The sequence below is a fragment of the Oryx dammah genome, unplaced genomic scaffold (genome assembly GCF_014754425.2).
Source record: "Oryx dammah isolate SB20612 unplaced genomic scaffold, SCBI_Odam_1.1 HiC_scaffold_10, whole genome shotgun sequence".
In the NCBI taxonomy this organism is placed as follows: domain Eukaryota; kingdom Metazoa; phylum Chordata; class Mammalia; order Artiodactyla; family Bovidae; genus Oryx; species Oryx dammah.
Genome location: NW_024070194.1, coordinates 79,786,440 through 79,809,826, shown reverse-complemented (window position 1 = coordinate 79,809,826; position 23,387 = coordinate 79,786,440). Strand labels below are relative to the sequence as shown.

Genomic DNA, 23,387 nt, shown 5'->3' with positions numbered 1-23,387 from the left:
TTATATATAGTCTCCTATATATATACTACATATATATATATATATATATATTTTTTTTTAAGGAACAAAAAGTGCCTAGACCAAGGTCTGGCACAAAGCAACAACTCAAAACTATTTATTATTATTAGTTAACTATTATTTCTCTTTTATATCCAAAATTCCTTGAAGTAAATATATATTACTTGATTATAATGTACTTCATTATAGTATACATGCCTATATATAATAATGTATTGATTAAGATGAAAGGTTCTGGGATTGGTTAAGCCTGGTTTGGAATCGAAGATACTTGCTAGGAGCCTTTCATTAAATCTGCTTTACAAGAAATAATTATAAGTGCCAACATGTGCTAACCACTGCTCTAGTTCCTGGTGATAGAATATTAAGACAAAAGACACTGTTATGAGACTAAAAGGTCAAGCTACAATCTAGGAGAAATATTTGTAAAATATAGATGTAACAAAGGACTTTTATTTGGAATGTATTTTTAAAACCTCATAATCAATAAGAAAAACAGCCCAATTTTTTAAATGAACAAAATATTTAAACAGATGCTTCACTAAAGAATATACACAAATGGCAAGTAATGCATTAAAAATGCTCAACACCATCAGCCATTAGGGAAATATGAATTAAAACCATGAGATGCCACCACTCCCACTAGATGAGATAAAATGAAAAACAAAAATTGTTCAACGTTCTGGGAAGGATATGGACAACTGGAATTCTTACACAGAAAACAGGCTGACAGTTTCTTATGGAGTTAAGTTGACCTACCATATGAACTAGCAATTCCACACTTATATACAATACACAGGGGAAGTGAAAGCACATGCTTGAAAGTTTTATATGTCGACATTTCTAGCAGCATATTTATAATGGACAAAAACTGGAATCAAGTCAAATGTCCATCAACAGATGAATGGATAAGCTGTAGTATATTCATACAATAAAACACTACTCATCAACAACAGGAAATAAACAGTTGATATGTGCAACAACATGACTTTCAAAGTATGCTAAGTGAAAAGAAAAGAGTATATTGTTTATGAGCCAATTTATATAAGATTCTAAAAAATGCAAAGTAATGTATAAGTGACAGAAAGCAAATTGGCAGTTGCCTGGGATGGGAAATGCAGGGAGAAGAGGGAAACAGCAATTATAAGGAGCAAGAGCAGACTTTTGGGGGTGACTGTGTCACTATCTTGGTTGTGGTAATGGTTTTATGGGTGTATACATTTATCAAAACTCAGTGTAAAAAATATATATGGATTATTATATGACAATTATGCTGGAATAAATCTGAAAGAGAAACATAAGCAAGATAAAAATGTAAAACAAGGTCTTCACCTTTGTAAGAATAGATATTAATGGGAGTGGAGTTAGAAAATGTCTAAATAAATACATACCACATAGGGTATACCATGTAGTTTCAGAATTAAAATCAATTCCCACAGTGCTCACCAAAATATATATATTCAAGAATGTCATCACAGCATTGTTTGTAATAGCCCCAAGCTGAAAATGAGTAAATACCCATCAACATCAGCACAGATGAAAGAAATTAGGTATATACACAGTGAAGTGAAGTTGCTTAGTTGTGTCCAACTCTGCGACCCTGTGGACTGTAGCCTACCAGGCTACTCTGTCCATGGGATTTTCCAAGCAAGAGTACTGAAGTGGGTTGCCATTCCCTTCTCCAGGGGATCTTCCTGACCCAAGGATTGAACCCAGGTCTCCTGCATTGTAGGCAGACGCTTTACCATCTGAGCCACTAGGGAAGTCCATATATATACATATATACACAGAGAGGAACACTATACAGCACTGAGAATGAATAAATTACTTCTACATATAAAAACATAGGAGAATATCAGAAATGAAACACTGAGGAACAAAGCTGGGCCCGAATAAGGACTTCCTCTGAGATTCCAACTGCAGTCACTGCTAATAGAGGTCAGGACAGCGGTTACCCTGAGCTCATAGTGACTCCAAGGGAACACCAGCAGGGCTTCTGGGTGCTGATGACATTCTCTGTCTTAAGATCCCTTTACTTTTTGTATATATGCTAATCTTCAATAAAAATATTTTATTTTTTCAATTTTATTGAAGTATAGTTGATTTACAATGTTAAATATACATGTATATATATTACATATATATACAAATACATATGTATATATATAATATATATATATATATATTCTTTTCAATTATGGTTCATCACAGGATATTGAATATAGTTCCCCGTGCTACTACAGTAGAACCTTGTTGATGATCCATTACATATACAATAGTTTGCACCTACTAATCCCCAAACTCCCAATCTTTCTCTCTCCCACCCCCTCTGTCCCTTGGCAATCACAAGTCTGTTCTCTGTGACTACGTTTCTGTTTTGTAAATAGGTTCCTTGTGCTGTAGTTTAGATTCCACATATAAGTGATACCATCTGGTATTTGTCTTCTCTTTCTGACATACTTCATTTACTAAGATCATCTCTAGTACGATCATCTCTAGACTCAGTTACTATCCATATTACTGCAAATGACACTGTTTCATCCTTAATAAAAATATTTTAAATAAAATCAATATGAAATCACACGATATGATAGGGATTGCCTGGCTATTTGAGGCTGCACATCAGAAACACTCTTTGAGCAGGAAGCACTGAATTTGAGCCCTCAGCAATAAGAATAACCAGGTGGGGCCAGACCCAACAAGACTCCAGTACTGGAGTCTTCCCTTCAGGGTCACAGCTGACCCTTTGTCATCATAAAATCATAAAAATCACAAAAATCATCAGCTACCTTTGTCACATAAAATTCAGCTGGCGTTTTCAAAACAAATATTCAGCTGCTTCTATTGTGATAAAGAAGGCTGAGCTTCTTTTGAAAAGGAAAACAGAGAAAAACATAAACTCAGAAAGAACACCCCCTTGAAATATATTTCTGCTCACTGTTCTTTATGCCTTTTGGTCTAAGAAAATGATCTCAGAAAAAAAACTTTGTTTTCTGGAAAGAGAGAAGAGCTTAAACCTTCTCTTTTCTGGAGAAGAAAGTGGAGAAATATACGTCTTTTTCAAGAAGGTAATCCAAAAGGAGGTAAAAGGAAGAGAAAGGGGGTAATCTGAACTGTCAATCCATCAACATGGGACAGGGCCAAGTTGTATAGAAGACTAAGGATGTGCAATAACCAACAATGCAAACCATGTCAGGGAAAGCAAATACACCTGAACAGATGCACACAAACCTGATGTCCCTCAGGCCACTCATATATTAATCTTTGAATGGACAGGTGAAATTATCATAAAGTATTTACCTGATAAAATTCCATGAAAAAAGATTGGAAACATTATGGTTTCAGAGAGGCTGGAATGAGCCAGAATTTCAAGTCTGCCACTTTCTCAAGATGAAGCAGTAGGATAGCAAGATAAGGGCCAGATCAGAGCCCAGTAGGCACCAAACCCTCACAAGCTGGTAGAGCTTATTCAGGTGAATACCCCCACAGCGGACCTTTGCTATAGAAATGCTGGCACAGAGAGTTTCCCACTACATTGCTGGCACAGTAACTGAGTCTGGCAGCCAGAATTGGTGTAGGCAGTGTGCAGCAAATTGCAGAAGATGATGAAGATGGCCGCACTGATGACAAACTGTTCCGTGATGATGGATGGGTAGTGCAGTGGGAGACAGACGGCCACACAGTGGTCCTAAGCCGTGACCAGAAAGGCGGAGGCCTCCACGGGAAGGAACATAATCATGATGAACATCTGCAGAAAGCAGCCCATAGAGCTGATGGGCTTCATGTCGAGCCAGAAGATGAGCAGCACCTGCCGGAATTATTATCTTCAAGAGCTGTGCATTCACTCCCACCCTAGGGTACCTAACTCTAGGATATTCCTTAGATAACTTCAAGCACTCATAACCCCAAACCACAGTCCCATAATCCTAGCTGGAACAGTGTCCTAAATTCAGATACCTTCTATGTGCATCCCAACCTCCAGAGCCTGATTTATATGCTTTTCAACTATAGATCACACCCTTTTGTTTTAAAACATTTATTTCTAGTCTGTCTTCTCTTGATCTCTAGAGTTCTTACCCTAACTTCAGATGGACACATCTGCTCATCTAAATGTATCACAAGGACATCAAATCCAGTAAGTCCAATACTTAAATTTGGACACCCTCCAACCTGTCCTATACATAAGAAACATCTTCCAATTATTCCTACCTCAGTATATGACATAAATATACATCTAGTCAAATTTTTAAAGTTTTTTTAATGTTGACCAGTTTTAAAGGCTTTATTGAAGAATAAATATTGTTACAAAAAAAAAAAAAAAAAGAATGCATGAACATCCCAAACCAAACAAAATGTTAGGTGTACAATGTTGAAGTAGAACCTAGGCTGGCAGATAGGGCTGTAGTAATAATACAAACAAGTGACTGGACATCATTTCAACTAAATAATAATAGCCAAAATAACAGTAGTTACCAAAGTACTTTCCAATTGATCTCATTCAAAACATGAACCTAATAAAACATGAAGCTATAAGGACAACACGATAGCACATCACAGACAGGAAAATATACTCTGTGTTAGAAAGTCAAAAAAAGAAATCATCAGAAGTTCAGGGCTTGGGTGTATACACTTCATGTTACTTCCATGCAACAGTCAATATGCCCCTACTAACCCACTTAATTTCCCTGAGAAACATTTAGGTTGCAATTATCACTGATTTTCCTCCCATTAAGAGAGGGTTTGAATATGCAAATTACTTTCATTATAATTTCATACTAAATCAGTATATCCACGCAAATCTATTTCTTACCAAAGTTCCAAAATAGAAAAGCAGATGTACAATGGCAAAATTAGGACACCAAGATGAAAAGCAAAGATCCTAAGAGGATGAGGGAAAAGAATCTATGTAGCGTGTCTTTGGAAGCTGCCATTTCTAGGAAAAATAGATATTTTCAAATATTATTGGACCCATTATGGGTCCAATCAATGCTACCCAAATTATGTGGCCAGGGAAAATGCACTGGGCCAGAAAACTTTGTACAGAATATGATTACATTAGGCAATTTTACTTTTATCCACTCTAAGAAAAAAAAAAAACTGTTTTCAAGATCATATCTACTGTTCCTGCTTCTGATAATGGCATCCAGACAATCATTATGGGCTTCCCTGGTGGCTCAGAGGGTCAAGTGTTATGGGTCTTCTCTCTTCCCACTCTTTGTCCAGATGGTTTGGGAACAAGTGACTCTACTCTGACTTCTGACTCCAGGGATGGGTTTGGACTCCCTCCCAAGGAGTCAATGAAAAACAAACATTCCCTCAAGAGACATGAATTAGACTAGGAGTGGACACTGTTATCTGACCTATAAAAGTACTGCTGGGATTCAAACCTGAGACCTGAAATCTAAACCTGGAGCAGTGGGAGTGGGTGTGGGGAAGGGGGTTATCATGCCAACAAAATGGGAGACCATGCCAGAGAATGAAGCCCACAAAGAAACAAGCAGAGCTGAGAGAAGGGGAAGAAAGGACACCATGATTATAGTTTTGTGCTCTTGATCCAGCTGTAATTCTGGACTTTTCAGCTATACAGATGAATAACCTCCTAGTTTTCTTGGTACCCTTTGGCTTGGATTTCTGAGTTGAGTCTCTTTCAAGCAAAAGAATCCTATTGAAGATACTCATTCTCTACTTCCCATAGCATCTAACTTTAGCCTGAATCAAGAGGTAGAGCTCAGGAAAAGGAAAGCTTATTTTCTTTAAAAGTATTTGATAAAATTCAAACCTTGCCTTGGTGCAGAAGACCCCTCTTAATTAAACTGGGCCAAACTTACTTTTTAGGGCTTCCCAGGTGGAGGTAAGAACCTGCTTGCCAATACAGGAGATGTTTAAGAGACACAGGTTCAATCCCTGGATAGGGAAGATCCCCTGGAGAAGGGCATGGCATCCCACTCCAGTATTCTTGCCTGGAGAACCCTCATGGACAGGAGAGCCTGACAGGTTATAGTCCATGGGGTCACAAGAAGCTGGACATGACTGAAGCAACTTAGCATGCAAACTTATTTTTTTCTGATAGATACAAAGCAAATGTATACTTACAATTTTAATTTGTAGTTTAATCTATTAAATGTAAGAGACAATTTCATTCATACAAATTGATGGACGTACATAAAAATGTGAGGATCTCTGAATCAGCTGCCTCAGACTCTGAATTTCTGCACAAAGCATTTCATGCCCTTGCCAGTCTCCTTAAGATGACTATCACCATCACTGTGACCGCCACAAACTTATTCCTCAAACTGAATAGGTAACTTTCTTTCCTTCAAAGATTTTTTAAAAAAGGATTCAGACAGAAACTTTGAGCTTCCCACCCACCAAGTTTCACTGAATCTATCTCATCTTCATTCCTGCATCAGGAGAATAAGCGTCTTGTCCATTCCTCCGTGTGCCTGTACTCTGAGTTCATCTCCAAATACCAATTTTCAGGTCTCTCAACTATGAAAGTCCATCTCTAATTCACAGCTGAATACATCCTATCAACATTTAAACATGCTCTTCTCATCAATTTTTATATAAAATGCTCTCCCTCAATCCAACATTCTATTTCAGTTATACCTTCTAGCACTGTCTTCACCCACTGTCTCCTTATATATTACTCACCATCGCAGCATCCTCAAAGGAGAAATGAAGGCAATGCGCACCCCCGTGAGGATCACTATTTGGGTTAAGGGACAAGAACAGGCGAAATATTTCACACAAAGCCAATATGTAGTCAAGTCTCAACAAGTCATAACATGTACAGCTGGCCCTTGAACAACATAAGCTACTTACAGCCTGTTTTTTTTCAACAACAAATACTATAGTTCTAACATTAGTTGGTTGAATCTGGGGATGCAGAACTTCAGATACAAAGGACTCATATAAAAAGAGCTGACAAAGGAATTCCCTGGTTGCCCAGTGCTTAGCACTCTGTGCTTTCACTGCCAAGAGCACGGGTTCAATTCCTGGGTGACGAACTAAGATCCCACAAGTTAAGACAGTTAAAAAAAAAAAAAAAAGCTGACTGTAAATTATACATAGATTTTTTACTGGATGGAGGGTCAGTGTTGCAAATCCCTGTGTTGCTCAAGGGTCAACTTTATTTCGGAAAGATTTATTGAGCAACTCTGTGTGAAGGGTGTCATGTGAGAGGCTTTATTATTAATATAAACACATAAAATCTAACTTCTTCCCTGAAGCCTCTCACAGTCCAGAGTGAGATCAAGAGGACAGAAAATACGATCACATGGTATGTTGAGCCATTCCACAGAGTCTGGACCAAATCAATGGCAAGGCAAGCAGAAACACAGCAGAAGGCCGAGCAGGCTGTAATCCTGAAGGATTACAGCACTTCAGGAGGCCTCGTTCACATGGACCAGAGGGTAATGATGCTCCCTTAGCTTTATAACATGGAGGTCCTGAATATAAAGGAATTGGATAGTGAACCTGGAATTTCTGCCTGAAGTGAAGTGAAGTGAAAGTCACTTAGTTGTGTCCAACTCTTTGCAAGTCCATGGAATCTCCAGGTTGGAATACTGGAGTGGGTAACCATTCCCTTCTCTAGGGGATCTTCCCAACCCAGGGATTGAACCCTGGTCTCTTGCACTGTGGGTGGATTCTTTACCATCTGAGCCACCAGGGAAGCCCAAGAATACTGGAGTGGGTAGCCTAACCCTTCTCCAGCGGATCTTCCCAACCCAGGCATCAAACAGGGGTCTCCTACATTGCAGGCAGATTCTTTACCAGCTGAGCTACCAGGGAAGCCCATCTAAAAAGGGCAAATCTGAAACACTTAGGTTCAAGGATTCAAGCCACCAGTGATGTTAAAGAAGGACTCAATGCCAATGTTCCAAAGCCTACTCAGGACTACTCTTCCTCTGACAGCTCTCCCCATTTCTTTTCTTTATTCCTTTAAGAACACCAGAAATTGTGAAAGAGTGCTCTACAGGTTACTCTGCTCCAGATGGGAAAGCTCCAGAAGCTATGGTGCATTCTGACATGAGAAAAATCTAGAAGGCTCCATGCTATACCAGTGAGGATGAGTTTTTTAAAACCGTACCTCAAATCCAAGGCCTAACAGCTATTATCTTAAGAAGACAAAGATCTGGGGCCTGTTAAGCATGAACACCCTACTGGCAATCACTGGTAAGACTTTATCAACTTTGAATAACCCTTGTTGCCCTACTATTGTTTGAAGCTGATGGACACTTTTAAAATACTTTCCCAATCATCCTAAACCACCCTAACTGATACATTCTCATCAAGGGAATTTTTCTGGTTAATTTTTAATATCCCCCAGCTGACTAACTGCCTGTCCAATATCCATTCCTCACTTCTTACTGATCAAGTACATTTCAACATGCAGTTAAAATTCACCAACATTGGGATTTTCCTGGCAGTTTAGTGATTAAGACTCCACATTCCCAATGCAGGGGGCATGGGTTTGATCCCAGGTTGGGGAAGATCTGGCATACTGCATGGCATAGCCAAAAAAGAAAAAAAAAATCACCAACATTTATTGTATACTCACATATTAAAATGACCAAGACTTGATCCTCTGCCCTCAGCATACTTGTTACACACTCTTCTTTCTCCATGCAAAACTATTTTTAATCTGGGGTTTCTAGCAAGACCTAGACTCAAGATCATGTTTATTATCCATGGCAATATATATAACTTTTATTTTTATTTTCTCCAACTTTCCCCACTTTGATGATATCTGTTCCCTCCCTTAAAAATGACCATGGCCTGAGCCACATTATTTGGGACACAGAGTTCCATTAATGCCTTGGAGGAGATGGCTTACCCACTGGTCCACCACTGCCCTAAAAGAATGTAATTGCATTACATGGGTAAATGATTTACTCCTGGGGAATATATCATTCTTTCTGATGCATCACAAGGTTAATTGTAGCCTGACTCCTGTCCCAATTTTCAGCATTAGATGCATTTAACAGTTACATGCTTAATTATCTAAGACTCCATTTCAGCACTTATATCATCTCATCCATTTGGATATGACTTTGAGTGCAGCTTACTCAGACTCAGTGCCCTATTACCTAGTGTACGTATGCTGTCATCACCTACAACAATAGATGGTCCAACCAATATACTTACATCTGGCCAGCAAAGGACGGAGGCTTTGAGAACTTCTGAAAGATCTGTGAAAGTTTTAAGGAACAGGCTAGCAGGTAACAAATATGGACACATGAGGCCTTTAAGTCCACATGCTTGGGACTCCCAACAGCTGGTACACAGATACCCAACACTGCCATCCCAGGGGCATGTCTAATATCCAAAACTGAACTTCTGATTTCTCCCCCAGAAACGTACTTCTCCCAGTTTTCCCTTGCTTAGCTGAAGACAATCCATTGTTGGAGTTGCTCAGACCAAAAACCTTAGCATCATTCCCAACTCTTTCTGTCTCCTAACTTAGACCAAATCCTGAGAAAACGCCACCTTCAAGATATATGCAAAATTAACATGGCTACATTGAGAACACAGGTTTTGCTTCCATCACTGTAATTCTATTGCAGTGGTGACAATGAGACCTGTAACTTTTTTTTTTTTTTTTGCAAGGCAGAAGACCTGGGTTTGATCCCTGGGTCAGGAAGATCCCCTTGAGAAGGGAATAGCTACCCACTCCTGTATTCTTGTCGGGGAAATCCATGGAAAGAGGAGCCTGGAAGGTTACAGCCTATGGGGTCGCAATCAGACACAACTGAGTGACTAACCTTTCTTTTCATTTTCATGAGTAAAAACTGGATATAACAAGGTTTTCAATATTACAGAAGATGAAGCAATGAACAGCACTGTACTTGCTATATTTAACTTCTAGCATCCTAAAGTAAATTGCTTAAGGAAACTGGATCCCAAAGATTATGGGTAAGGAATTTTGAAGTTTGTCTGTATCTCACCAAAGAAGCCCAACTAAAAGAATTATGGACTGACAACTGTGGAGTGAGTAAATTTCTTTTTGAAAGAGCTATGGGAAGCTTGGAGTCCTGTAGTTCATGGGGTTGCAGAGTTGGAAATAATTTGGCAACTGAACAAAAATAATCTTATCTTGAAGATCATGATTTTGGAGGAACTAAGGTGATTGGCAGTGGACAGAATCAGAATATGTGAATTTCCTTAAAAACTTATCGACTTAAACAGTTTTTCTAGCTTTTAGTTTTGTTGATATTTCTTATAGTCTCCTTTGTTTCTCTTTCATTTATTTCTGTGCTAAACCCACAGCAAACATTATCCTCAATGGTGAAAAATTGAAAGCATTTCTTCTAAAGTCAGAACAAGATAAGGGTGCCCACTCTCACCATTACCATTCAACATAGTTTTGGAAGTTTTAGCCACAGCAATCAGAGAAGAAAACAAAATAAAAGGAATCCAGGTTGGAAAAGAAAAACTAAAACTCTGTTTGCAGATGACATGATCCTCTACATAGAAAACCCTACAAAAGACACCACCAGAAAATTACTAGAGCTAATTTATGAATATAGGAAAGTTGCAGGATATAAAATTAACACACATAAATCTCTTGCATTCCTATACACTAACAATGAGAAAACAGAAATAGAAATTAAGAAAACAATTCCACTCACCATCGCAATGAAAAGAATAAAATACTTAGGAATAAATCTACCTAAAGAAACAAAAGACCTATATATAGAAAACTATAAAACACCAATGAAAGAAATCAAAGATGGCACAAATAGATGGAGAAATATACCATGTTCATGAATTGGAAGAATCAATATAGTGAAAATGAGTATACTACCGAAAGCAATCTATAGATTCAATGCAAGCCCTATCAAGCTACCCATGGTATTTTTCAGAGAACTAGAATAAATAATTTCACAATTTGTGTGGAAATACAAAAAAACCTAAATAGCCAAACCAATCTTGAGAAAGAAGAATGGAACTGGAGGAGTCAACATGCCTGACTACAAAGCCACAGTCATCAAGACAGTATGGTACAGGCACAAAGACAGAAATATAGATCAATGGAACAAAATAGAAAGCCCAGAGATAAATCCACACACCTATGGACACCTTATCTTTGACAAAAGAGGCAAGAATATACAATGGAGAAAAGACAATCTCTTTAACAAGTGGTGCTGGGAAAACTGGTCAACCACTTGTAAAAGAATGAAACTAGAACACTTTCTAACACCATATACAAAAATAAACTCAAAATGGGTTAAAGATATAAATGTAAGACCAGAAACTATAAAACTCCTAGAGGAGAACATAGGCAAAACACTCTGATATAAATCACAGCAGGATCCTCTATGACCCAGCTCCCAGAGTAAAGGAAATAAAAGCAAAAATAAACAAATGGGACCTAATTAAACTTAAAAGCTTTTGCACAATTAAGGAAATTATAAGCAAGGTGAAAACACAGCCTTCAGAATGGGAGAAAGTAATACTAAATGAAGCAACTGACAAAGAATAATCTCAAAATATATACAAGCAGCTCATGCAGCTCAATTCCAGAAAAATAAATGATCCAGTCAAAAAATGGGCCAAAGAACTAAACAGACATTTCTCCAAAGAAGACATAAAGATGGCTAACAAACACATGAAAAGATGCTCAACATCACTCATTATCAGAGAAATGCAAATTAAAACCACAATGAGGTACTATCTCATGCCAGTCAGAATGGCTGCTATCAAAAAGTCTACAAACAATAAATGCTGGAGAGGGTGTGGAGAAAAGGGAACCCTCTTACACTGTTGGTGGGAATGCAAACTAGTACAGCCACTATAGAGAACAGTGTGGAGATTCCTTAAAAAATTGCAAATAGAAATGCCTTATGACCCAGCAATCCCACTGCTGGGCATACACACGGAGGAAACCAGAATTGAAAGAGACACATGTACCCCAATGTTCATCACAGCACTGTTTATAATAGCCAGGACATGGAAACAACCTAGATGTCCATCAGCAGATGAATGGATAAGAAAGCTGTGGTACATATACACAATGGAGTATTACTCAGCCGTTCAAAAGAATACATTTGAATCAGTTCTGATGAGATGGATGAAACTGGAGCCGATTATACAGAGTGAAGTAAGCCAGAAAGAAAAACACCAATACAGTATACTAACACATATATATGGAATTTAGAAGGATGGCAATGATGACCCTGTATGCAGGACAGCAAAAAAGACACAGATGTGTATAGCGGACTTTTGGACTCAGAGGGAGAGGGAGAGGGAGATGATTTGGGAGAATGGCATTGAAACATATATAATATCATGTAAGAATCAAATCGCCAGTCTATGTCCGATGCAGGATACGGCATGCTTGGGGCTGATACACAGGGATGACCAGAGAGATGTTGTGGGGAGGAGGGTGGGAGGGGGGTTCATGTTTGGGAACGCATGTACACCCATGGTGGATTCATGTCAATGTATGGCAAAACCAATACAGAATTGTAAAGTAAAATAAAAAAATAAATAAATATTAAAAAAAAAAGAAACTGGAAATAGAACTGCCATATGATTGTATTGTTGGGCATACGATTTTATTTTTGGGCATACAATTGCTGGGATTGTATGCCCAGAAATCTCACTGCTAGGCATACACACCAAGGAAACCAGAATTGAAAGAGACATGTGTACCCAAATGTTCACTGCAGCACTGTTAACAATAGCCAGGACATGGAAGCAACCTAGATGTCCATCAGCAGATGAATGGATAAGAAAGCTGTGGTACATATAAACAATGGACTATTACTCAGCTATTAAAAAGAATGCATTTGAATCAGTTCTAATGAGGTGGATGAAACTGGAGCATATTATACAGAGTGAAGTAAGTCAGAAAGAAAAACACCAATACAGTATAGTAACACAAATATATGGAATTTAGAAAGATGGTAACAATGACCCTATATGCGAGATAGCAAAAGAGACACAGATGTAAAGAACAGACTTTTGGACTCTGTGGGAGAAGGCGAGGGTGGGATGATTTGAGAGAATAGCATTGAAGCATGTATATTATCATATGTGAAACAGATCACTAGTCCAGGTTCGATGCATGAGACAGGGTGCACAGGGCTGGTGCACTGGGAGATGGGATGGGGAGGGAGGTAGGAGAGGGGTTCAGGATGGAGAACACATGTACATCAATGGCTGATTCATGTCAATGTATGGCAAAACCTCTACAATATTATAAAGTAATTAGCCTCCAATTAAAATTAATTTACAAAAAATATGGAAACCATTTTGCCTATATTACATGTAATTTTTTTAAAAAATCTTTATACTTTGTGCAGAAAAATAAAAAAGATAAGTGAGAACTGGGTCACTTCTCACAACTGTCACTGCCACAAGCCTAGTGACTCATCATCATCTCTTGTTTGAATCTATCACGTCCGCCAGACTTCTTCCTCTGCCACTCTCAAGAGAAGCCAAAGTGACTCATCTAAACCATGTCAGCTACTGAACTCTGCTCAGATCTCTCCAGTGACTGCTCTCCTCCCTGACCCCATCTCCTTCGGGTCCTGCCCTCATTCACTCTGTTCCAGCCACACTGGCCTCTCTGTACTTCCTCAACCAACTGGGCATCCCATCCTTTGCACGGGGCTCTCTCTGCCAGTGATGCTCTTCCATATGAAACAAGGGTAGTTTACACGGGCACTTCACTTTCCAGCTTCAAGTGCCACCTTCTCACTGTGGCCTATCTCGACCCTCCGTTTAGTACTGCATCCCTGCCTGCCATCATCTCAGCACTTCTGATCCCTCTTAATGGCCACTCTATTTTTTCAAAGCACAAATCTCCTTCTTACACTCTATGCATTTACTTCTGATGTTTGTGTCTGCTGTCTGCTTCTTCCCACACAGGAGGAATTTTCATCTCTGTTCACTGATGTGTCCCCATCTGCTTAAGCGCCACCTCAAATAAACACAGAGGTGCACAATGAATGCCTACTAAATGGATGAATAACTAGCTGGGGACAGTAACTGTAATATATTTCCTATTTTTCCTCTAATCTATCAAAGGACAAAGCAGAAGCAAGCAGACAACACTCTAATAGGGAGACCCAATTAGCCTCTTCATTTTAATCCTAGCTGTTAAGTGATTAACTTAGACCGAAGGTTTTTATGTTTCCTGGTGACACCTACAGCCATTGCATACCCTGTAGAAAATTCCCTTCAATGTGCTTTGTGTTTAAAATAAAATTGAGGTCTGGGGAAAAGAGGGAGGGGGACCACTTTCTGAAGTCTTCTCTCACTCCTCTGCTGCTGTTGTTGCTGTTAAGTCGCTTCAGTCGTGTCTGACTCTGTGCGACCCCATAGACGGCAGCCCGCCAGGCTCCGCCGTCCTTGGGACTCTCCAGGTAAGAACATTGGAGTGGGTTGCCATTTCCTTCTCCAATGCATGAAAGTGAAAAGGGAAAGTGAAGTCGCTCAGTCGTGTCCAACTCTTAGCGACCCCATGGACTGCAGCCCACCAGGCTTCTCCGTCCATGGGATTTTCCAGGCAAGTGTACTGGAGTGGGTTGCCATTGCCTTCTCCACTCACTTCTCTAGCTCAAGCAAATAAAAACTCTGAGGACAGCTCTGGACTTTTCTATCTCATTTGTTTTTCATTACTTGTTTTATTATTACTTTTTAGTAAGGCACACGGATATCATTATTCTCTGTCACCCTCAGTTCAGTCACTCAGTTGTGTCCGCCTCTTTGCGACCCCATGAATTGCAGCATGCCAGGACTCCCTGTCCATCACCAAGTCCTGGAGTTCACTCAGACTCACGGCCATCGAGTCAGTGATGCCATCCAGCCATCTCAACTTCTGTCATCCCCTTCTCCTCCTGCCCCCAATCCCTCCCAGCATCAGGGTCTTTTCCAATGAGTCAACTCTTCGCATGAAGTGGCCAAAGTACTGGAGTTTCAGCTTTAGCATCATTCCTTCCAAAGAAATCCCAGGGCTGATCTCCTTCAGAATGGACTGGTTGGATCTCCTTGCAGTCCAAGGGACTCTCAAGAGTCTTCTCCAACACCACAGTTCAAAAGCATCAATTCTTCAGCACTCAGCCTTCTTCACAATCCAACTCTCACATCCATACATGAGCACAGGAAAAACCATAGCCTTGACTAGATGGACCTGAGTCGGCAAATTAATGTCTCTGCTTTTCAATATACTATCTAGGTTGGTCATAACTTTTCTTCCAAGGAGTAAGCGTCTTTTAATCTCATGGCTGCAGTCACCATCTGCAGTGATTTTGGAGCCCCCCAAAATAAAGTCTGACACTGCTTCCACTGTTTCCCCATCTATTTGCCAGGAAGTGATGGGACCGGATGCCATGATCTTCATTTTCTGAATGTCTCTTCAAGAAAATTAGAGATACCAAGGGAACATTTCATGCAAAGATGGGCTCGATAAAGGACAGAAATGGTCTGTCACCCTAGGGGATTCCAATATTGATTTTGAGATTTTTCTCGCCATTCTATAGAATGCATATTATTTATAAGTTTCTACTTTACTTCTGTGGGCATATTTGCATTCTGAATGTTTTAGATTTTTCGGATGATAATGTCATGAAACATGATAACATCCTTTTGATATTCCCATTGTTGTTCAGTTACTAAGTTGTGTCTGACTCCTTAGCAAAGAAATCATGTAGTCTTGAGATGGTTAGATGGCATCAGTGACTTAATGGACGTGAGCTTGAGCAAACTTCAGGAGACAGTGAAGGACAGGGAAGCCTGGCGTGCTGCTTTCTATGGGGCACAATAAAGGACAGTAACTGCATGTAACTAACAGAAGCAGAAGATATTAAAAAGAGGTGGCAAGAATACACAAAAGAACCATACAAAAAAAGATCTTAATGACCCAGACAACCATGATGGTGTGATCACTCACCTAAAGCCAGACATCCTGGAGTGTGAAGTCAAGTAGGCCTTAGGAAGCATCACTATGAATAAAGCTAGTGGTTGTGATGGAATTCCAGCTGAGCTATTTCAAATTCTAAAAAATGATGCTGTTACAGTGCTGCACTCAACATGTCAGCAAATTTGGAAAACCCAGCATGGCCACAGGAATGGAAAAGGTCAGTTTTCATTCAAATCTCAAAGAAAGGCAAAGCCAAAAATGTTCAAACTACTGCACAATTTCATTCATTCCACACACTAGCAAACTAATGCTCAAAATTCTCCAAGCTGGACTTGAGAATTTCCAGATGTCCAAGCTGGATTTAGAAAAGGCAGAGGAACCAGAGGTCAAATTGGCAACATTCACTGGATCACAGAAAAAGCAAGAGAATTCCAGAAAATCATCTACTTCTGCTTTATTGACTACACTAAACCCTTTGCCTCTGTGGATCAAAACAAACTGTGGAAAATTCTTAAAGAGATGGGAATACCAGACCACCTGTCCTGCCTCCTGAGAAACCTATATGCAGGTAAAGAAGCAATTTAGAACCAGACATGAAACAACTGACTGGTTCATAATGGGGAAAGGAATGTGTCAAGGCTGTATATTGTCACCCTGCTTATTTAACTTATATGCAGAGCACATCATGTGAAATACTGGGCTGGATGAAGCACAAGCTGGAATCAAGATTGCCAGGAGAAATATCAATAACCTCAGATATGCAGGTGACACCAATCTTATGGCAGAAAGTGAAGAGGAACTAAAGAGCCTCTTGATGAAAGTGAAAGAGTAAAAAAGCTGGCTTAAAACTCAACATTCAAAAAATGAAAATTATGGCATCTGATCCCATCACTTCATGGGAAGTAGATGGGGAAACAGTGGAAACAGTGTCAGACTTTATTTTCTTGAGCCCCCAAATCACTGCAGATTGTGACTGCAACCGTGAAACTGAAAGATGCTTGCATCTTGGAAGAAAAGCTGTGACCAATCTAGACAGCATATTAAAAAGCACAGACATTACTTTGCCAACAAAGGTCCATCTAGTCAAAGCTATGGTTTTTCCAGTGGTCATGTATGGATGTGAGAGTTGGACTGTGAAGAAAGCCGAGCGCCGAAGAATTGATGCTTTTGGACTGTGGTGTTGGAGAAGACTCTTGAGAGTCCCTTGGACTGCAAGGAGATCCAACCAGTCCATCCTAAAGGAGATCAGTCCTGGGTGTTCATTGGAAGGACTGATGTTGAAGCTGAAACTCCAATATTTTGGCCACATGATGCAAAGAGCTGACTCACTGAAAAAGACCCTGATGCTGGGAAAGATTGAGGGCAGGAGGAGAAGGGGACGACCGAGGATGAGATGGTTGGATGGCATCACCGACTTGATGGACATGAGTTTGAGCAAACTCCGGGATTTGGTGATGGACAGGGAAGCCTGGTGTGCTGCGGTCCATGGGGTCACAAAGAGTCGGACATGACTGACTGACTGAACTGAACTGATTGTTGGAAAGCTGGCTCTTAGCTTACAGTTTGCTTCATTACTTTTCAGTATATATAGAATGTTTACTTTATATCCATATCCAATATTAGAATCTGTCTCTAACTAGAAACAGAGAATTAATCTTTCCTTCCATGTGTCTTTCTTTTATCAAAGGAAGAAAATTATTACTAGCATACAATTTTTTTAAAAGTAAATGACTTAGATTACATTATTGCTAGTTTCCATTTCAGAATTTTAAATCATGGTGTTATTCTTCTTCATTTGGACTCATTTTTTAGCCTAGGTAACATCCATTCATCCACAAACGGTATTAAAAATGAAGACCTTAAGTATGGATGCATAAAGCGAGGTGCTAGGGGACTCAAAGATGAAGAAACCAGGTATCTTCCTTAGGAATTATCAGTGTAGTACAAAAAGGGAGTCAAAGAAGAAAATAGCTTCAAAAATACTGTGATGAATGCCTTGAGAGGTCTCCCAGTGAAGGAGTCCTCGAGCCTAGAAAAGAAGATAAAGACCTCAAAGGCCTCAGGCCTGCACAAAGAAAATAACAGCCTCAAGGGCCCTTGCTGAACCACCTGACTTCGGGGATGACAAAGCTGAACTTTAAGTCCCACCCCAATACTCCAGGCAGACTGCTTCAGCCTGGGACCCCCAGCCCCTGTTCATCCACAAACGGCCATCTCAGCTAAAGACTACCCAAACGCGCCACCTGACTAAGTCTTCCCTTATTGCTTCCACAAAACCTCCCCTTAAATATGAAGCCTCCCTGACCCCACGTGATATGCCTGGTCCTTAGACCGGCTGTTGCCCCTCCTTGCCTGAATAAAGGCAGCCTCCATTGAGGTCGTCTCCCTTTCTTCACTGCCTCGTCTGGAACTCTACCTACACCAGAACCTTGTGGAAGAATGTGGAGGACGTGGACAGCTCCACACTCCCAGGTGGATGCCCAGGTGGTTCAGTGGTAAAGAATCCTCTGCCAACGCAGGAGATGCCCTGAGACTTGGGTTTGCTCCCTGGGTAGGGAAGATCCACTGGGGAAGGAAATGGCATCATACTCAAGGATTCTTGCTTGGAAAATCCTAGACACAGAGGAGCCTGGAGGGTGACAGCCCGTGTGGCCACAAAGACTCAGATACAACTGAGCATGCACACATGGGTAGCTGGTAGGAAATTTTCAGTGAGAAGGTGATCACCAGATGATAAGATGTTCATTTTGGAGTGGCAATGATGGCAAAGCAGAGACAGGAAGCTGGTACAAGTTCTAACTGAGAGATACTACAGGGAGATGCAATGGGCCAGGGAAGGGCTATTCAAGAAAGTTAAGCTGAGACTCAGGGACTCCTTAGCTGTGAGAAGGGAGAGTGCACTCTTGCCGGGAGCATAAGACAGGACCCAGCTTGGAGCTTGTTTTTAGTTACTGAGTCGTGTCCAACACACTATAGCCCACCAGGCTCCTCTGTACTGATATTTCCCAGGCAAGAATACTGGAGTGGGTTGACATTTCCTACTCCAGGAGATTTTCCCAACACAGGGATGGAACCTGAGTCTCTTGCATTGGCAGGTGGATTCTTTACCACTGAGCCACTGTTGCAGAGAAGAAGCCAATTCTGACTCCATGTTGGAAGTGTTTCTTTGACTTGCTTTTGTTATAACCATATAGAATGGCCTGCCTCAGAGAATCCTGTCTCTCTGCATGATGGTTAAACTAAAGTGCCTTTGTTCAGAACCTGTCCACCTATAGATGATAGGAAGCAAGAAATTAACACATCCACTACCTGAGGCTTGACATTCTAGATGTTTGCAAGATGAATGACCTTTTTACTTTGCTTCCTTATGCCCCCCAATGTTGATCTACAAAAGAACCTGGCATTCAGACCCTAATAAGATGGTTAATCAGAGGCACTAGCCTGCCATCTTCTCTGTCATCTGGCTCTGCCGTTGGTCCCTTCATTGCTCAGCCCTTGTCTCTTGGATTCATTGGCCCATCATGCAGCAAGCAGAAGGAGCTTGGACTTAGTAACACCACCAGGGAAGCCCAACTTGGAGGTAGCTAATAACTTAAAAACTTTCATAACAGGCAGAACAAACCACTGTTTAACTCAAGTTATGAATAACTGCTATTTCAATATTATTGGAAAAGTCCTTTTTTGTTTTCATGTCTCAAAAAGCTAGAGGAGAATGAACAATGTACTGAACACTACACTTTCCTTTCCAGAGGAGGAAAGTTCTACATTCCATTTCTGTAAGACTTTCTTCTTTAACCCCCTCCTCAATCAGTGTTTATGTTTTTCAAAGGTAAATTATACCCACATAGCAACTGATCCTACTTTAGAGGAAGATGCTTTCTTTGAAACATATGAAGTATAAGTTTTCTTCACTTCACTTGCAGGAAGCTCTCTTCCTAGGTCAGTAACTGCAGCAGAGCTAAATTAGGCAAGGAGGCAACTCACTTAAGAAAGATTAGCTCGGAAATCCATTCGCATGACACAAAGGACCATCCTTAGATACAAAGGGATAGAGTTCCACCTAGAAAATAGCTAAGGAGTTTCTTAAATAGAATGCCAACCTTGAATGTGAATTGAGAACTGATGCTAACAAAGAACGACGAAATCGCAGATCTTCTACTTGCTGCTGAAGGTGTGAACACCTGAGCTTGCCCCCACCCTCCCCCATCTGTAATTGATTAAAAGAGTGATGGAACCAATAATGTTGGGAAAAGCCATCTCAGTCCAGTTGGAAGGGGGTGCAACAGAAGCTTGGGGATATCAACTGTGCTCTACATGAAAGACAAAGGGACTCTTCTCTGCCCATTCATCTTCATCAACAAGGACACAAATGGCAACTTCCTTGAAGACTGAAAGAATTCCAGGGCTGACATCTGTTTTAAACTGTAAATTAAATTTGTTTTTTCATACACACAACCAAATATTGATTCCTCGTTTTGATCATTCCCTTAATCATAATACTGAAGAAAGCAAGGCAATGAGTGGCATTTCTTGCCGTTTTCCTAAGGAAACCTGCATGAACCGAAATGCAGAGTCATTGCAGAGTCAAATGCATTTAAGAGTCAAAGTGGGGTGATTAATCCAGTGACTCTTGAATTACTGAAGGTTCAAGGATGCCAAACAAAACTTTTAATCCACTGAGTTGCTTGCTGGATGCAACAGTCTATGTGGACACTGGACCCAGATGAGGAAGGGTTTGACTCCTCTGCATGACTGTTTGCCTTGAGTAGCCTACTTTATAGAGCTTTCATGATGATTAAGATTCACAGGTAAAATACTGGGATGAGGGTTTAACATATCTTCTTCAACATGTTAAGTACAACCACAGGAGTGCAAGCTACTTTTCTTATAATTTACATTGCTACTACATGAGCAGCAAGTTGTGTGTATGTGTATATGTGTGCATAACTCAGTGTGGCCTTTCTAAAACAGTTACCTGAGCAGGTGCAATCCTAACACTGGGCGACAGCACCAGGAGTCTCAGTGACTATACATCTAAATATTCAAATATGATGTCATTGTTGTTCAGTCACCCAGTCATGTGTGACTCTCTGCGACCCCATGAACTGCAGCACACTAGGCCTTAAATATGATAAACCAAGCTAAAAATTGTTAGGTAGGTTCTATAAGCCTAGTCAGACAAATATGCCTTAGAAATAATATAGAAACTCAGGCTTCAACTCAGAAGCCTGGGATCCCAGAGTGCGGCTAAGTAAGGGGTCCCAGTCTCTTGTCCCATCGCCTCGCTCCTTCTGCCCCAGGCTTCAGGTTCTGTATGTGGACTACGAGCTCCATCCCACCTCTCAGTAATAAACAATCCTTCCTTGGCCTGTCTTGGGCCCCAGAGCCTCCTAAGAGGGGAAGTCTGAGGTCCCAGGAATGCAAAGCAAGGTCCAGTGGGGGCCAAGGTGGGCTCTGAGTGCAGGGGGCTTGGCTGCACAGGTGCCAAGAGGTGGGAGAACACAGCAGGTAAACTCTACTATACAGTATCCAGGGGATCCCTTGGTAATTTAAGATTTCCTGTTTTTAGTGCAATTAAAGAATAATTACCTTTTTTTTTTTTTTTTGCATCCTATTTGCAAGTGTTTCTCTCCTCAGGAAAAAGGTTATAAAAAGCTATAAAGGCAACATGAACCTGGGCATTAAATTACCTGGACAACCACAGCCATATCCTATGTATGATAAGAACTGTAAGAAGAACATAGATTGATTTATGGGTGATTTTTTAGTATTACATACCAAAAGTTGCTTCCCTGGTGGTTCAGAGGGTAAAGCATCTGCCTACAATTTGGGAGGCCTAGGTTCAATCCCTGGGTCAGGAAGATCCCCTGGAGAAGGAAATGGCACCCTACTCTGGTACTCTTGCCTGGAAAATCCCATGGACGGAGCCTAGTAGGCTACAGTCCATGGGATAGCAAAGAGTTAGACACATGACTGAGCAACTTCACTTTCACTTTCTTTCACCAAAAGTTAGGGGGCTCCCTGGTGGCTCAGCAGTAAAGAATTTGCCTGCAATGCAGGAGACACAGGAGATACAGGTTCGATCCCTGGGTCAGGAAGATCCCCTGGAGGCGGGCATGGCAACCCACTTCAGTATTCTTGCTTGGAGAATCCCATGGACTAAGGAGCCTGGCAGGCAACAGTCCACAGGGTCACAAAGAGTTGGACACAACTGAAGTGACTTAGTTCACATGCACGCAACAAAAGTTATTTGACCTCAGAACCCATCATTCATAGTGGACTAAACTCAAACATATAAACGGATGGTTGAATGTCATCACTGACTCAATGGACATGAGTTTGAGCAAGCTCCGGGAGTTGGTGATGGACAGGGAGGCCTGGTATGCTGCAGTCCATGGGACTGCAAAGAGTCGGACACGACTGAGTGACTGAACTGACTGATTGAAACTCAAACAACTAAAAGACTTGCTCAGAGTTTAGGTAATTCAAGGTAAAAAGAAGCCTAGACTTGTGCTGGTGTTCCATCTGTTTCCAAACTATACCTCTTGTTTCTGCTAAACTGTTTTCTTTGGAGCATCCTTTCACTGGCTCTGGTTTCACTTGAGAATAGTATCTTCCCTTCAAAATACCTGTGCAGGGGTTTCCCTGGTGGTCCAGTGGCTAAGACTCAGCTCCCAGTGCAGGGAGCCTAGGTTCGATCTCTGGTCAGGGAACTAGACCCCACATTCTGCAACTAAGAGTTCCCAGGCCACAACTAAAGATCCCGCCAGCCGCAACTGAGACCGTGAGCAGCCAAATAAATAAATATTTCACAAAAACAAAACCCAACCCATATATGAAGATCAAATCTGAAACGCCAGCTTCTTCAGGACATGTCCTGCCGACTCCAGGAGAAAACTGCATCTCTTATGTGTGGTACCACATGCATGCAGTACCATAAACCTTGGGCTCCTTGTGAATCTCCATCTCAGCAGCTGTACCCTCTGCAGAGGAGGGGTGGAGGCCTGAAATTCAACCCTGTTGGCCTCCAGGTCCTGGGCTAATGGGCATTTTTATTCTTTCTGCTTGGTTTGGTATGGGTCATTGACCTCCCATCCCATCTTTTTTGGTTCTCTCAGCAGAAAGAGGACCATGGGACTGCCAGTCAAGGTGTCTTCCCCTCTGTGATGCCAAGTGAATTGCAGCCTGGGGAGTGGGGCCTAGCCCTAAGCACAAAAAACAGTGGACTGGGGCCCAGCCCAGGCAAACCCCTCATGCATGGGCCTGTTTCTCTAGTCCATGATATCTAGACTCTAAAGTGGCTAGGTTCTGATTTGCTTGCAAGCCTGTTTTTTGGAGGTGATGGTGGTTGTTTTGAGAGGACACTCCCACTCCTGGCAATTCTTTTAGTTATCTGAGAGCCTTCTAGTAAATTCTTTCTTTACTAGAGTTTCTTTCATTTGCATGCGAACTAAGAGTCATTGCCAATACACTTGGCAGAGCCCCTGACATAAGA

General features: G+C 40.9%; 1 protein-coding gene and 1 non-coding gene across 3 annotated transcripts in view; one reads left to right on the top strand and one right to left on the bottom strand.

The window, feature by feature from the left end:
• PAK5 (p21 (RAC1) activated kinase 5) overlaps positions 1–23,387 on the bottom strand; it is a 415,486-nt gene that overhangs the window by 382,081 nt on the left and 10,018 nt on the right. The window lies entirely within an intron of this gene.
• On the top strand, positions 9,505–9,613 carry LOC120869665. The gene has a single exon (XR_005722629.1). It is a non-coding gene; the product is annotated as a small nucleolar RNA SNORA1 (small nucleolar RNA).